The 14,697-nt window shown below is 32.4% G+C and overlaps 1 long non-coding RNA gene across 1 annotated transcript; it reads left to right on the top strand.

The window, feature by feature from the left end:
- Positions 1–13,640: 13,640 nt before the first annotated feature.
- LOC108076044 (uncharacterized) lies at positions 13,641–14,249 on the top strand. Its single transcript, XR_001770760.3, has 4 exons — positions 13,641–13,800; positions 13,869–13,946; positions 14,015–14,072; positions 14,128–14,249. It is a non-coding gene; the product is annotated as an uncharacterized lncRNA (long non-coding RNA).
- Positions 14,250–14,697: the final 448 nt, after the last annotated feature.

Here is a 14,697-nt window from a genome sequence, read left to right as displayed (position 1 = left end):
TCTCTTTATTTTCGAGGCTAATTGAAGGATTACCTGGAAAATGGAGGTAAATATGAAAGCTGGATTTTCCGAATCTACCAATCAGACTTATTTCAAATTCAAATTAGTTTTAGTTTTCCTTCTGTGAGGCTTTTTTTTGGTTGCCGTATTGATTTAAATACGTTTATAAATGCCTAGTTTATATGCACACACACACACACATATTCTTGTTTTGTTTTGTTTTAATTACTGCAAATTTGTTGGCTCTTTTTCGGAGCAACGGAGCAGAGGCCGTCAGTTGTTTGCTTTAATTATAAATAATATTTAATCTAGATATTTCATTTGAATGGCCCAGTCCCAGTCCCCCCAGTCCCTCTGTCCCTGAGCTGGAATTCATGTAAGCATTATTATTATTACTATTATTATTATTATTATTGGTATTTTTGTTCGCCCATTGCGGCTTAAGTGCATAAATAAACAGATTTTAATTTAATTATTATGGAATGCCTTCTGCCTGGACCTGATGAAGCTGCTGCTGCCACCGGAGGGTTCTTCGTCCTCCATGTGGTCCATAAATCTGATGTCATGTAAAATGCAAAATATTGCCGGTCACACACACACATACACTCGCTGGCACCACACTCTGTCCTGTGCTGTGCCGTGCTGACCTTATTAGCTGCAGTTGACCAAATCGAATTAGACCCCTGGGTGAAAGCGTTTGGCAAACAAATTTTCGATTCGATTACGCCGTTCCCGCCGTTTTTGTCCATCGAAATCGAAATTGTCCGGCTCGGTTGATCCCGGTTAATGCATATCCCCGGGGATTAATTCAGGCAAAAATTATACGGCGATGGGCTTGGATATCGGGTACAAAGGCGATACCGATAAAGGTGTTGTATTTTGATTGGATTAAAAAAATATCCCAAAATAAATACAAAATAAAATAAAAACATTTTCTATCGATAATAGTCTCCAAATATTATCGATTATTTTTCATTAATTTGTTTTTGAAATTTAGAATTTTTACTAAAAAAATAAACGAGAAAATGTATACACCTCGCTTTTACAAAATATAATATTTAAATTAAGCCAAATCCTATCGATAATGATCTCCAAATATTATCGATTATTTATCATCAATTTGTTATTGAAATTTAGAATAATTATTGAAAGACACCAAGAAAATTTATGTGTTTGGCTTTTTATAAAACATAATATTTAAGTTAAGCCAGATCCTATCGATAATGATCTTCAAATATTATCGATTATTTTCGTTGATTTGTTATTGAAATTTAAAATTATTATTAAAAAAAAAATTAAACAAGAAAATGTATACACCTGGCTTTTATAAAGTTATTTTATTTCCTATAAATATTTCTTAAATATAAACGATAACCAGAAATCGGTAATTTTAATAATAATCGAATTCCCTATCATACTCCGGCTCTTCAGGCCACACTAATAGGCGTACAATTATCAATTGGCCACACTAATAATCGAATTACAGTCATACATTTAGTAACTTTGGCCACACTTATAACCAAATTACACTCATCTTTTGGCATTAAACAATCGACCAATTAAATAATTTACACAATAAACTGAAACGTTTGATAAAAATCCATTATTATCAATTACATATTGAGCGCTTTCCCCCAAATGAACTACCAGTCAGTTGTATTAATTTTTAATAACTCAATAATCGACATTCGCTAACTCAATATATACGTTCATTGCCTCATCCACAAAAATAAAATTGAAAATATATATATATATGTATCAGTAATTCAACAATTTAAATGAAAATGCAAAAGCCATTCAATTGCCATTAGCCTAACAAATATGCGTAACTGAAGCTAAAATATACAGAATATTCGGCGAATAACAAGCGATTTGCCTAGAGGCCATTCACTCTTAACCCTTATCAAATTACCTTAAAAGGTTTATATCCCCCAAAAATTGATCTGAGACAGGATTTTGAGAGGGAAATTTGAGATCAGAAAGGCCTTGCGGGCACAACAGATTATACAAAAAACAGGTTTCCATAACATTTAACCAATTAGTCGGGTGCAACTTACCTTGAAAACAGTAATGGGTTAAGTTGAGTTTATTTTGGCTTGAAGCGGTTTTTGCAAAGGCCTTATTACCGGCCTTTTTTATCCATCACACACACTAAACACACACTAAATTCACTCACTTTTATTTTGGGGTCTATTTAAGGCTTTTTATCTTTTTGTTGATTTCGTTTCGTACATATTTTCCAACATTGAACGAACTTTGAGAGCCCGAAAACAAAACAACACAAGAAAAAAAATATAGAATCAAAAAAATAAATATATATATATATATATATTGTACTAGGAAAACCCCGCGAAGAAGACTCACAACAAACAAGAGGAAGACACGCGGCGACACGAACACACAGTTGCTGCTCTGTGGGTCAAATACAGGCTGATTAAGCATACGCACCGTTGCCACTAGTACGAGATACGAGCTACGAGTTACCGAGTTACGAGTTATGCGTTTTACGAGATACGAAATACACGAAAAATACCCGCGCGTTACGCATACGCAGCGTTGGACCGACGCTCAACAACTGAAAGAACAACCGGCAACGGCGATGCGAAAGCCTGCAGATACCGACGTTAACTGCACTCGCCGATATTTGGCTTGGCGAATTTACGCACATCCCACGAATTTTGTGCTGCAACCACGACCCACGACAACGCACGAAGCGAGCTCGCTTCGGTGTATTCGGTTTTTGTTCCCTCGACTTCTGGTTCTGGCTTCGTTTCTTTGCGCATCTCTGCGCATGTCACTTGCTGGTTGGCCAAGACAGCAGCAGCAGGGCAGACGGAGATGGTGTTTGGCTCAAGCTTAGCCACAAAATTGGCGCGCAATTTCAATTAGTTGATGTCCCCCGCCCACAGACACCGCAACAGCCAAGCCAGCCATCCATCTATCCATTCAAACGTCCCAACTATATGCCGCACCTTGCCAACAACAGTTTTCTTAGCCGGCAAAGTCCTCTGGCTGTTGCTCTTCTTGGGCTTGAAGTTCATGGGTAGCGATACCCCATCCATCCTCTGTTTATCCATCGCTTATTCGGTTTAATTTGGCATTTAAAGTGGACACGTCCAGGCACTCAATGATGAAATCTGATCACAAGTTGCCGCTAACCGAGTGACTTCATTTCGGGGCCAAGTTGCACTGCAAGAAATTTTGCAGGAAAAACAAGCTGAAAGTAAAAAAGCAAATTATTAGGAATTAATTCGAAGAGAATTAGCAACAATTATAATTATATTAAATTAAATTCAATTATAATGCAAATTAAATAATAATGTAAATTAAATATAAATTTTCTTTTGAAAAAGTAATTGTTAAAGTTAATATTCTAAAACAAAAATTAAAAAAAATAAATACAAAAATATATAAAAAAAATATATATATAAAAAAATATATAACAAAAAATATATATAAAAAAAATATATATAAAAAAAAAAAAATAATAAAATAAAATATATAAAATAAATAAAATAAAATATATAAAATAAATTTAAAAAAAAGTAAATAAATAAAAAAATTTTTTTTTAATAAAATAAACAAAAAATAAAATAAAAAAATAAAATATATAAAAAAAAATAATAAAAAAAAACACTATTCGATAAATATTCTAAGATTAACCCAACGTTTTAATATTAAATAAAAAATAAATATAATATATAAAATATAAAATATTATAAAAATAAAATAATATATAAATAATAATAATTAAAGGTCGTCAAAAAAAACCTCTTAAAAATAAGTATAAATATTTACTTTCTTTGTCTTCTTATAGAACAAAATAAATAAATAAATAAATTAAATATAATTTATTCCCAGTGTTTTATTTTATTTTTTTTTTTTGCAAGTGTTTGTCGAGCATGTGTGATTGGAACATCATCTTCAGAGCAGGATCCTGGTTGTAGCCTAGCTCATTTTTCTTTTTTTTGTATTTTTTGCTGGTTAATGAAAAGTTGCCACTGACGGCGGCCAAAGAAAATGCAGAAAAGTGGGTGCCCAGGAAATGTGGTGTGTGTGTGTGTGAGTGGGGAAATTCTGAAGGAGCTGGTGCTGCTGCTGGCCCAGCTGACAAAGCCGAGACTAAAACAAAGGACCCACAATGCCTGACAATGGGGTTTCGGGGAGCTCGTGAACTAGCAAAAAATATAAAAAAAAAATCACAAAAAAAAGGCCAACTCACCAACTCACAATAGACGGAACAGCCGACGCCGCCGCCGCCTGACAACCCCGCATTTATCCCCCACATGGCGTGAAATGTGGCATTCAAATAAAGGAACACTCTAATAAGGCTTCCTTTTGTTATCGATGGAAAAAAGCCAGCACGCGAGGAGGAGAAGGAAGAGAAACTGCAACCGGGAACGGGGACCGTCTGCTGGAAAAGTCGCATCTGCCAAGTGTGAACTATACTGCAACTAGGAGAACTGCTACTAAAGCGGCAAAAATGGCAACATACAAGTGGAAACTTTATGAAACAAGTTACCGACTATAAGAATACCCTAGTCTAAGATTGTGACCAAAAATATAGCATACTTTTTTGGAGGGGTTACTTGGTTTGTAAATGGGTTGATAAAATTGTTGTAAAATTGTTATAAAACTGTTATAAAATTGTTATAAAACTTTTATAATATAAAAAATATATTTAATATATCTTTAACATATAATATATATATTTAACAAATTTAATTAGTTATAAAAATCTATCAAAAGTCTCTGTTTTCTTATAGAAAATAAAACATAAATATACCCCACGATTAGTAGGTATTAAAAAAAAAAAAATTTAAAAGTAATTTCCGGTGGCGCGTGACGAAATCAACGAAGAGAAAAAGCAGGGAGGTAGTTAGTTAAAAAAAAATATGACAAAAAAGAGATAAAACCTAGCCAAAGACAGAGTAAATGGTTAATATCTGAAGCAGCGGCAGCTATTTGAGACCAACAAGGCAACAAAAATGAAAGTACAGTCGCAACAAAAGGCCCAAAAGCAAGTATGATCATGCTTAAAAAAGGCAACAAACGTGGAAAATCAAAATGTAGTTAAGTAATAGGTTTTCTCAAAGTGTAAAACTTAAAAGAAAATATTTTAAAAATTCTTGTTTAATAAAAAGCAAGAAATTAAAGCCAACAAAGCCACTTAAATGAAAGTACAGTCGCAACAAAAGGTTCAAAAGCAAGTATGATCACGCTTAAAAACGACAGTTTCCGTTTACATAGACATTTTCCGAATTTGTGCTATTTCTTCTCTTCCACAAGGAAGCTAATTAACATGGTGGCACTCACTCTCCGTCACTAATTGCGGCACAATGCATTTCAAGATTCGTTTACCAGGAATACGGAAATACATAGGATTTTAGAAACCAAAAAATTCAGAATCCTCAACTACAGAATGCTAAATTTAAGACCCGGCAGCAGCCTCTCCTCACACACACACACACACTTGCACATGACAATATTCCCCGGACAACAATGGCTGGCGGTGGCAAATGCCAAATGCCAGCTCAACCCCGATATATGTACCACCTGAAACACAGACAGAGACAGCAACAGTGCCAGAAGACAGAGAGGAGGATATTAAGGGGGTTGGGGGGAGAGAAGCCTGATGTGATGTGTGCGTGTTCTGTGAATGCTCATAATGCGCTACTAATGCTAATAAGCATTTATGTGTCTGTACCAAAAGGCTACGTCTGCTGCATCGAGGTCCTGATGCTGCTGATGCTGCTGCTGCTGATTCTCCTCCTCATCCTCCTACTTTGTCTTGGTCCATTGTCCCAGCCAATTCCAGCGAATAATTACAGGCACTTTTGAATTCTTCTAGGTGCCTCTTTGCCTTTTGATCAGTTTTTCTTTTAGAGGAAATTTTAATTAGAATTACATTTTTTAACCGTGATTATACTTGCTTTGGGCCTTTTGTGGCAACTGTACTGTTATTCTTGCTTGCTTTTTATTTAGCAAAATTTGTTTTTAATTAATTAGAATTACATTTTTAGACAAAAAAAAAACAGGAAAGGTTAAAAACTATTTATAGAAATTAAAATTATTATATTAAAGCAAAAATTATTAATTTTAAGATTTAACTAAAGCTCAAACTCTAACGGATAGATATTTATTTATTTTAAAAATAAACTTTAATTTGTTAAAAGCGAAATCATTTCTGGGAACATTCACTTTGGTTGATTCATAATCTCCTTAGTCGAGACAGAAGCTGTCGGTGACTATGACTTCGGCTACGACTGTGACTCTGCCAGTGTCTCCGGCGGCGGCGGCTGCTTTTGCTGCTGCTGCTGTGTACGAGTTTCGCCTTAAATACGCTTCAAAATTACATTTTATTAACGCACGCACAGGCACACACACACCACAAACACACCACACACACACACACGAGAGCAGAAACCAACATGAAACAAGCACACATAGCGAGTGTGCAGACAAGGAAATACTATTACAAACACAAAAATAGCACCTAAGGATATTAATATACATATTTTAAAAATGTATTCCTAAATAATGCACTAAGGCAAATTTAATTTATAGTAAAAAATAAATATTTAAGGTTTTTAAAACCTTTTTAACAACCCTAAATTCATTAGCTTTATTTAATTTCTCAGGTTTTAAAATATATTTATATTTTTATATTTGTATATTTTTATATTTGTATATTTTTGTATATTTTTTTTAAATTTTTTATATTTTTTTATATTTTTTTATTTTTTTATTTATTTATATATTATATTTTTTAATTTCTGGTTTTTATTTAAATTTCAAATAAAGCCATAAATTTGAAATTTCTTAATATTTCCCAAAAACTATTTCATAACTATTGCTTTGAACGCAACTGTAAATGCAACTATAGATATAGATACAGATACACAGATACAAATACTCGCACTTGGGATGCAGACGTTCCCCGAGTTGGCAACACTTTCACTGTCTGCCGATGATGCCCCAGCTTCAGTTCCAACTTCTGCTCCTGCTCCTGCTCCTGCTCCTGTTCCCAGTTCTCATCCCCCTCCTCCTGGATACCCACTAGCATTTACCCCTTGGCCGCGCATTTAATCCAATCCCCGCGGTGCTCCCTTGCGGAATTCGACTAAACATTTATTTTAGCTTGTTACTCTTCTACTGCTCTTGCTTCTGCTCCTCTTTCCTGCTCCTTTTTTGATCCTTCTTTTTGGTTCTTTTCTGTTCACAGCGGCACTTTATTGCGATTTAAATTCTCATTATCCTTGGAGTGAGGGATGAACTAGAGCGGGCGAGTGGGAGGTGGCGTTATAGTAATGATAACATATCTAATGTGTGCGTGAGTGTGCCCAGTGTGTGTGTATGTGTGTGGGAGAGACAACAACTGTGCACAAATTTGCGCTAAATAATTTAATTATAAGGGCATCAAAAATAACAGTGAAAAGAAACCAGAAAAAAAGAAAAGGCTAAACGTAATTTGAAAGATCGAAATGGAAAATACCCTAAAAAATAATAATTAAATGTTTAATTTAAAAAATTCAATTAATTAAAAATTTCAGTTAATTAAAAATGAATTAATTAATTTACAATTTAATTAATTAATTTACAATTTAATTAATTAATTTACAATTTAATTAATTAATTTACAATTTGATTTAATTACTTTACAATTTTAATTAAATAATTTAAAATTTTATGTAATTTAACATTTAATTAATTGATTTACAATTTTATTTAATTACTTTACAATTTTATTTAATTACTTTACAATTTTAATTAATTAATTTACAATTTAATTAAATAATTTACAATTTTAATAATTTAATTTACAATTTTAATAAATTAATTTACAATTTTAATTAATTAATTTACAATTTTAATGAATTAATTTACAATTTTAATTAATTTTTATTATATTTTTTAACCCACTTTCAAAATAAATAAAACCCCTCAACAAAAAAAAAGAGTATTCATTGTGAGCAGAAAATGAATGTAGACTGCAAAATGCCTTAAACAATGTTCGCTTTGTTTTCTTTTCTTTTTTTTTATCCCGGCATCATCCCTTTATTAAGCCCCACCCACCACATACCCGGTAACCCCTCGCGCTTAACGTCATTAAAAATTTCGCACATAATAGTTTATGCTGTCTGCGTTGTTCTTGTTGCTTTCGCTGGTGTTATCGCATTACGTAATAGTTTCGAGCGCGCTCTGCCTTGCGCTAATTAATGACGTAAAATATTTGCCCATCATCGTCATCATAATCATCATTAACAGAATCATGGACATAACAATGATGAAGATTTAAAGGATCCTGGAAGCTTGTCGTCAATTATGAAAAAACTTTTGGCACCAAGTGAGTGGGGTGAGTGGGTTGAGTGGAGTGAGTGTGTGAATGAATATTGCTTGGAATTCTTAAATGTGTGTTTAATTTAGGGAATTTCTCAACAAGTTTCGAAGGTATGGTATTAAAAATGGGTTTTTTTTTTTGGTATTTTTCTCATAAAACTATTCATAAAATAATATTTTATTTTTAAGAAATCCCTAAAATAATTAATTTTATACTTTACTATAATTTAGATTTAAAATTTTTTTAAAGAGTTTTTTAAAGACATCTTTCTAAGAAATTTTGTTTCATAATAAGAGCCATTAAAATAATATTTAAATTTAAAAACACTCAGAAACAATTAATTTGAGGCCTGAGTAAAATATTTAATAAATTTGTACTATCAATCAAGTTTAGATAACATTTTTTAAAGAATTTCTTAAAACATCTTAGAAAATTTAAAATTCCAGAAAATGTTTCATAATAAAAGCCATCAAAATAATATTTTAATTATAAAAAATAAACAAAAATAATTAAATTCAAAGCCTGAAAAAAATATTAAATAAAGTTTTACTACCATCTAAGTTCAAATAATATTTTTTAAAAAGTTGCCAAAGACATCTCAGTAGATTTAATATTCCAGAAAATTGTAAGAACATTTTCTTTAAAAAATAAATGTTTTTTAGGAAGCCTTTCTAAGAAATTTCCCTTATTTCTTATTCATTTATTCGTCACTCCTTGTACTCCCTTTCCACCTATTAAATTCCTAACCATTTAAACACACCATTCAAACACTTAGAAGGACTTCATTCAAATCCAGTAGAATAAACAATAATCCCATTAATGTTATTAAGCCATAAAACACACGAGATATTTGCAAAAGAGAGAGACTTGTTCACTTCGACCTTGTTTTTGTTGTTTTTTTTTTCCCCTGCCAGAGATTGTGCTGCGATTTTATTTTCAGCTTCTCTGCCGGCTTTTCTCTGGCTAATCACCAGAGCCCTTCGCAGTTCGTTATTCTGGGTGGATTTGTGACGGGATTAGGCTAATGCCCTCCAAAACACAGCCACTTTGCCCCAGTCTGGGGTAGAAATAAAAACAACAAAAAAAAAAAAATAAAGAAATCCTAAGCCCAAATCAGTCCCCGATAATGTTACGGAGATTTATGTGGCTTTCGGGTCGTTTTATCCAGGATTTCCACACACACGCGCACACGCACGGTTAAGCAAATAAGCATATTTTTTAATTAAAATCTGAAATCGAGCTATTGGCCAAAATTGCAGTTGGCCGGCCGGAGGAAATGCATTCAATTGAATGCATTTTGTTGACAGCTCGCAGCGCCCGAGGGCCATCGCTTCCGCGTCATATCATGTTAGGCAAACTCATTAAGCTCGCAAAAAGTATGCATAATTTGGCCAGCGATTTACAGTGGTTGATCTCTGGGGTTTAATAATGTTTTACCACCATTGAAATTTAAGTTGTAGAATTTAGAGAAATATAAAAATGTAGTATCTAGATTCGTTAACCTAGAAAAAAACTAGCATAGACAAGTGCTCCAACCTGATTTAATTCCTTTTTGCTGGGCTATGGTGTTTTTAGACTTTGATTTATCGAGAAAAGTACCATATTAAATATCGATAAATATCGATTTAAAAAAACCGAATATTTTAGGGCTTCTTGAAGAGTATTTTGATTTTATACAGTGAACGAGTCATTTCCGACCCCATAAATCATATATATTCTTGATCAGCATCAACAGGCGAATCGAACTAGGCAAATTTTGGAAGAAAAAATATTTTGAAAATTTTTTTTCACAAAATTATTGTTAATATTGTATAAAAAAAATTACAAAAAATTTGATTTCCTGAAATTTAAAATTTAGTATGCATATTTGTAAACCCCAAAAAAACTTGTACAGAAAAGTTTACCGAACTGAATTTAATGCTTTTTTGACTTAGTTTTGGTGATTTTAGACTTCGATATATCAAAAAAATTGGTATTTAAAATATCGATAAATATCGTTTTAAAGAAATCGAATAATTTGGGTCTCCTTGAAGGGTATTATGAGTTTAGTCAGTGAAGGAGGCATTTCGGACCTTTTATTCTTGATCATCTTTAACACCAAAGCTTAAATAATTTTTCAATATAAAAAAAATTGGTTTGACTTAAATATTGAATAAATTACAATACTTAAAAAAAAAAACAAAAATTAAGATAATTAATTTTAAAGATATTCTAAACTGTAATTTATTTAATATTTTTTCTTTTTTTAATATTAATATTAAATATTAATTTGCTAGAATTTCTAGATTAAGGATCTTGAAAAGGCCATGGAAAATTGAATGGTTTCAAGAATTAATATACAAATAATTTTCAAAGGTAGAAACAAGCACTAAACACACACACATTTCCCTTGGTGAAATTTACTTAAAAAGTTTAAGTTTATTTCGCAAATTAATTATGTTCATTTAAAATGCAGAGATTGCGGTTTTATTAGATTTACCCAGCATGCAGATGATGACACCCGGGGAATTATGTTAAGCTGCCTCACTTCACTTTAGAGGGCTGCCTGACTGCCTGGCTGTCTGACTGCCTGGCACTACTATAAGCAAATGGAATTTTGGTTTATTATATGCAAATGTCTCCCAGCTTGTTTGCTCCACATTTGTGCAAATAAATGTGGGCGTGTGTGTAATAATACATAATTGCATGACGCAATGGAGCATGCAATTCCCAAAGCCAAATCATCATCATAATCATAATCATAATCATCATCAGATGAAATCATTTTACACTTTTCGTGTTTACTTAAGCGTGCGGAGAGGCAACTTTATGAATGTTTTCCCCGTTTTCAGTACTAAGACAAACACCAAATCCACTTGCACTCGTGTAAAAAAAATGCACGTAGCACACAGTCACAAAATTGCAATAATTTTGTTTTTTTTTTTTGCTGTAGAACCAAGGACGAAGAAGGTTTTCCTTTTGGTCCTCTCGAAACCGCAACATACGACAATTTTTTGGCATTTTCACACTTTATGCGATATACAGGATGAGGATAAAAGGCAACTGGAGCAGCCAAAAATGTATTGAGCCAAAAAGCTATGCCAAGAGCAAACAAAAAAAAAAATGGAAATAAAAAAAAAAAACATAAAGGACCTGCCTTCACACACAGTAACAACAGGGTTAAGGAGAGCGTCAAAGTCACCAAAGATTTAAATATATTTGTTCGGTAAAATAAAAATAAGAAAGGCAAATACTTTTGAAATTTAAGGAAAAATTTAAAAGAGAAATTTTCTGAGAGGATTCTAAGAATTAAGTTATTAAAGTCAAAGATTAAGTTAAATTTATTGTATTTTTTGGCTTACTTATACATTTTTTAACTTTTGTTTATTAAAAAAAAAAAATTATATAAAATTATAGGTAAATATTTTAATTAAAATTGGCTTGCAGTTTTATTAACAAAATAAAAAACTAACTCAGAACAGCTTTCCCAGTTAAATTTAATAGAATTTTGGCTTATTTATGAATTAAAAAAATTTTCTTGTATGAAAAAAGTTTTAAATTTACTTAAATTAAATTTAAATTTATATTATTATGTATTTAAAACCAGTTTAAATAAACTGATTTTGTTCTATTATTAATTTAATTTTTTTTTAAGAATTTGATTTCCTTTTTTTTTGCAATTTAATATAATTTCCTTAAATAATTTTATATAATTTTTTTAAATAATTTAATTACTTTTTTTTTAATTTTATTTAATTTTTTATAATAATTTTATTAACTTTTTTTTATATTCTTAAATTATTTTTAAATAATTTTATTTATTTTTTTTTATTATTTTTCTTTAATTTTTTTTATATTTATTAAAATTTTTTTTGTATTTATTTTATTTTTTTTTTAATTATTTCAATTTTATTTATTTTTAAAATTTAATAATTTTTTAAAATAATTTAATTAATTTTTTTTTATAATTTAATTACATTTGTTTGTAATATTTTATTAATTTTTTTTTTAAATTATAATTTAACCCTTTTTCAAACTTTTTGAAAAACCTGATCTTGTTCGATTGTAAGTTAATATTTTACACAAAATTCAGCTTTTGTTTATGGACATTTTCTACCTTTTCCTTAGCCTTTTCCAACCAATCTTCCTCTCGCATATCCAGGTAGTATCTCAGCTTGGCTCACTTCACTTCCTCAGCTTACATGTATCTTTGCTAGGTTCCCGTTTTATTGTTCAGGACTATTTCCTGCCTAAGTGCTTTTCCCTTTTAGCATCTTCCAGCCGAGTTGCGGTTTCTATGTGTGTGTGTGTGTGTGTGTATGAGTGTGTGTGCAACACCAATTTAACCCGTTCCATCAATCCGGCCACAGGGAGACACCACACCATAGCACACCGCACCACACCAGCCATCGACCACTCTGCGCCACTCTCGGCAAGTCATGTGCAATTCATAAATGCATCTGCAATCGTCCAGCCCATTCACAGGATATGTGGCTCAAGTCGGGGCAGAGCACTTCAAGGATCAACAAAAAAAAAAATAACCCAAAAAAAAAAAAGGAAAAAATAAAAAGAAAGACACCACACGAGCACATGACAGCATTCTTTTCCATCTGGTCGCTTCTCTCCTGCTACTCCTGCTAATCAAATCGGGCGCCAAGTCTTTTGTTGTCCAAAAGGAACCAAGGACGAAGGACGACATGGTATGTGCAATGAAGGGACAGCATCTCTACTCAGGTGGCTTTCACTCCTTTTCTTCTCCTTTTTTATTCTTATTTTTTTGTGGGTCAATCACCAGACAACAAACACACGGCGACATGGAATAGATGTCTAGGCTACATGTTGTCCATGAAATGATTGAATGGAAAAAACACACACAGCACACACAGAGAGCACCCACCCATCATCACATATGAAATGACAAGAAAAAATTGCTGAAAATATATTTGAATGAATTGAATGCAAACATATGTCCCTCTACTTGGGCACCCAACGTCTTTTGTGCACTGAAAACAACAAATAAAAATTAAATTCATTTGAAAACTTTTTCTTAGCAGAGACCTAGAGAAGAATTTGCAATGTTCTTTTTTTAAAAACTACAAAAATCTCAATAGACACACACATAACCACATTACTTACTAACTTTTACTGTAAAATTGAACTAGAATCAGTTGGGAATTATAAGCGCCAATGTAAAGCAAACAACAAACTTCAAAAGTATCTAAGCACATAATTGTATTTCTAAAAATACAAAATAATTCGTAATATAGCCTGCTTAAATCAAATTTGAAAATATGTAGAAAAATTCTTAAAAATTCAGATCACATCATCCTTGACATCGAACAAACGCTTCTGTCACTGGGCAAGCCTATAGGCCCCAGCCGGAATACATTCAGTTTGCAGCCAGAGCTCGTCTGGGGCACAACAACTTCTTTTTCGGCTTAAAAATGTTTCAAAAATTATCAAAATTCTCAGTGAAAAAGGTAAAGAAAATTAGTGAAACAAAAAGAAAGTGCATTTTTTAGTAATACCAAAATTTCCTTCGTTCTAGAAGCATTCTAGAACTTGTGTTCTATTAGGAATTACAGAAACTACTTTAATTTGAAGGACTTAAATCGAGGGAAGACACGTAAGTAAACAAGTGAATCAAGTGAATATATTTATGAATAACAAAGGAAATTTCCATCTTTCTTTCAGAATGGTTGGTTTTATCGTATAGGTTTATCGTTTTTGTACGTACACTGTGGTATCTTGTGTAAGTATTAATATAATAATTTATTTATATAATTTTTCATTAATTTTATTCTTAGGTAATACCCCCAGAGAATCTGTTTGATGGAACCCGTCTCAATGTGACGTGAAGTCTGGCATCGGGATTCGCGGATAACCCTTTTTATAAATAAAAAAAATGGTCCAAGATTGTCAATTGAAATATTGCTATTTTCTCTGCGTGTAGTCTGTCGACGCTTTTCAAACACGTGATCGATCTTTGGGGGCGTTGGGCGGCGGTCTCTCTTTGGCTTGTTGTTTGGTTCGAGAGCAGGCAAAGGGGGAGAGGGGGGGAAATGTGGGCGGGGCTGGCTGGGCTGGGTGACTTTATGGGAAGGGGAGGAGGTAGGATTCGGTGGCAAAGCCAGCTCAGGTGTCTTTTGGAGCAAGTTTTCGTGCCAAAGTTTGTTCAGCACAAACATCAAATGTTGCGCCTCCCTCTCTTTCTCTCAGTCTCTCTCTCTCTCTCTCTGCAATTTTCTTTTATTTTCTCCGTTTTTGCGCCGCTTTTCATGTTTTCTGTTGGTTTGTTTGTTTGCCTGTTTGTTTGCCTGTTTGAGTTGCTGTTAGAATTATTTTTTCCACTAACGCAAAGCCGCCGCCGCGCCACT

The sequence above is a fragment of the Drosophila kikkawai genome, chromosome X (genome assembly GCF_030179895.1).
Source record: "Drosophila kikkawai strain 14028-0561.14 chromosome X, DkikHiC1v2, whole genome shotgun sequence".
NCBI classification, from domain to species: Eukaryota; Metazoa; Arthropoda; class Insecta; order Diptera; family Drosophilidae; genus Drosophila; species Drosophila kikkawai.
The sequence above is the reverse complement of the archived record's forward strand: the minus strand, read 5'-3'. Positions and strand labels throughout refer to the sequence as shown.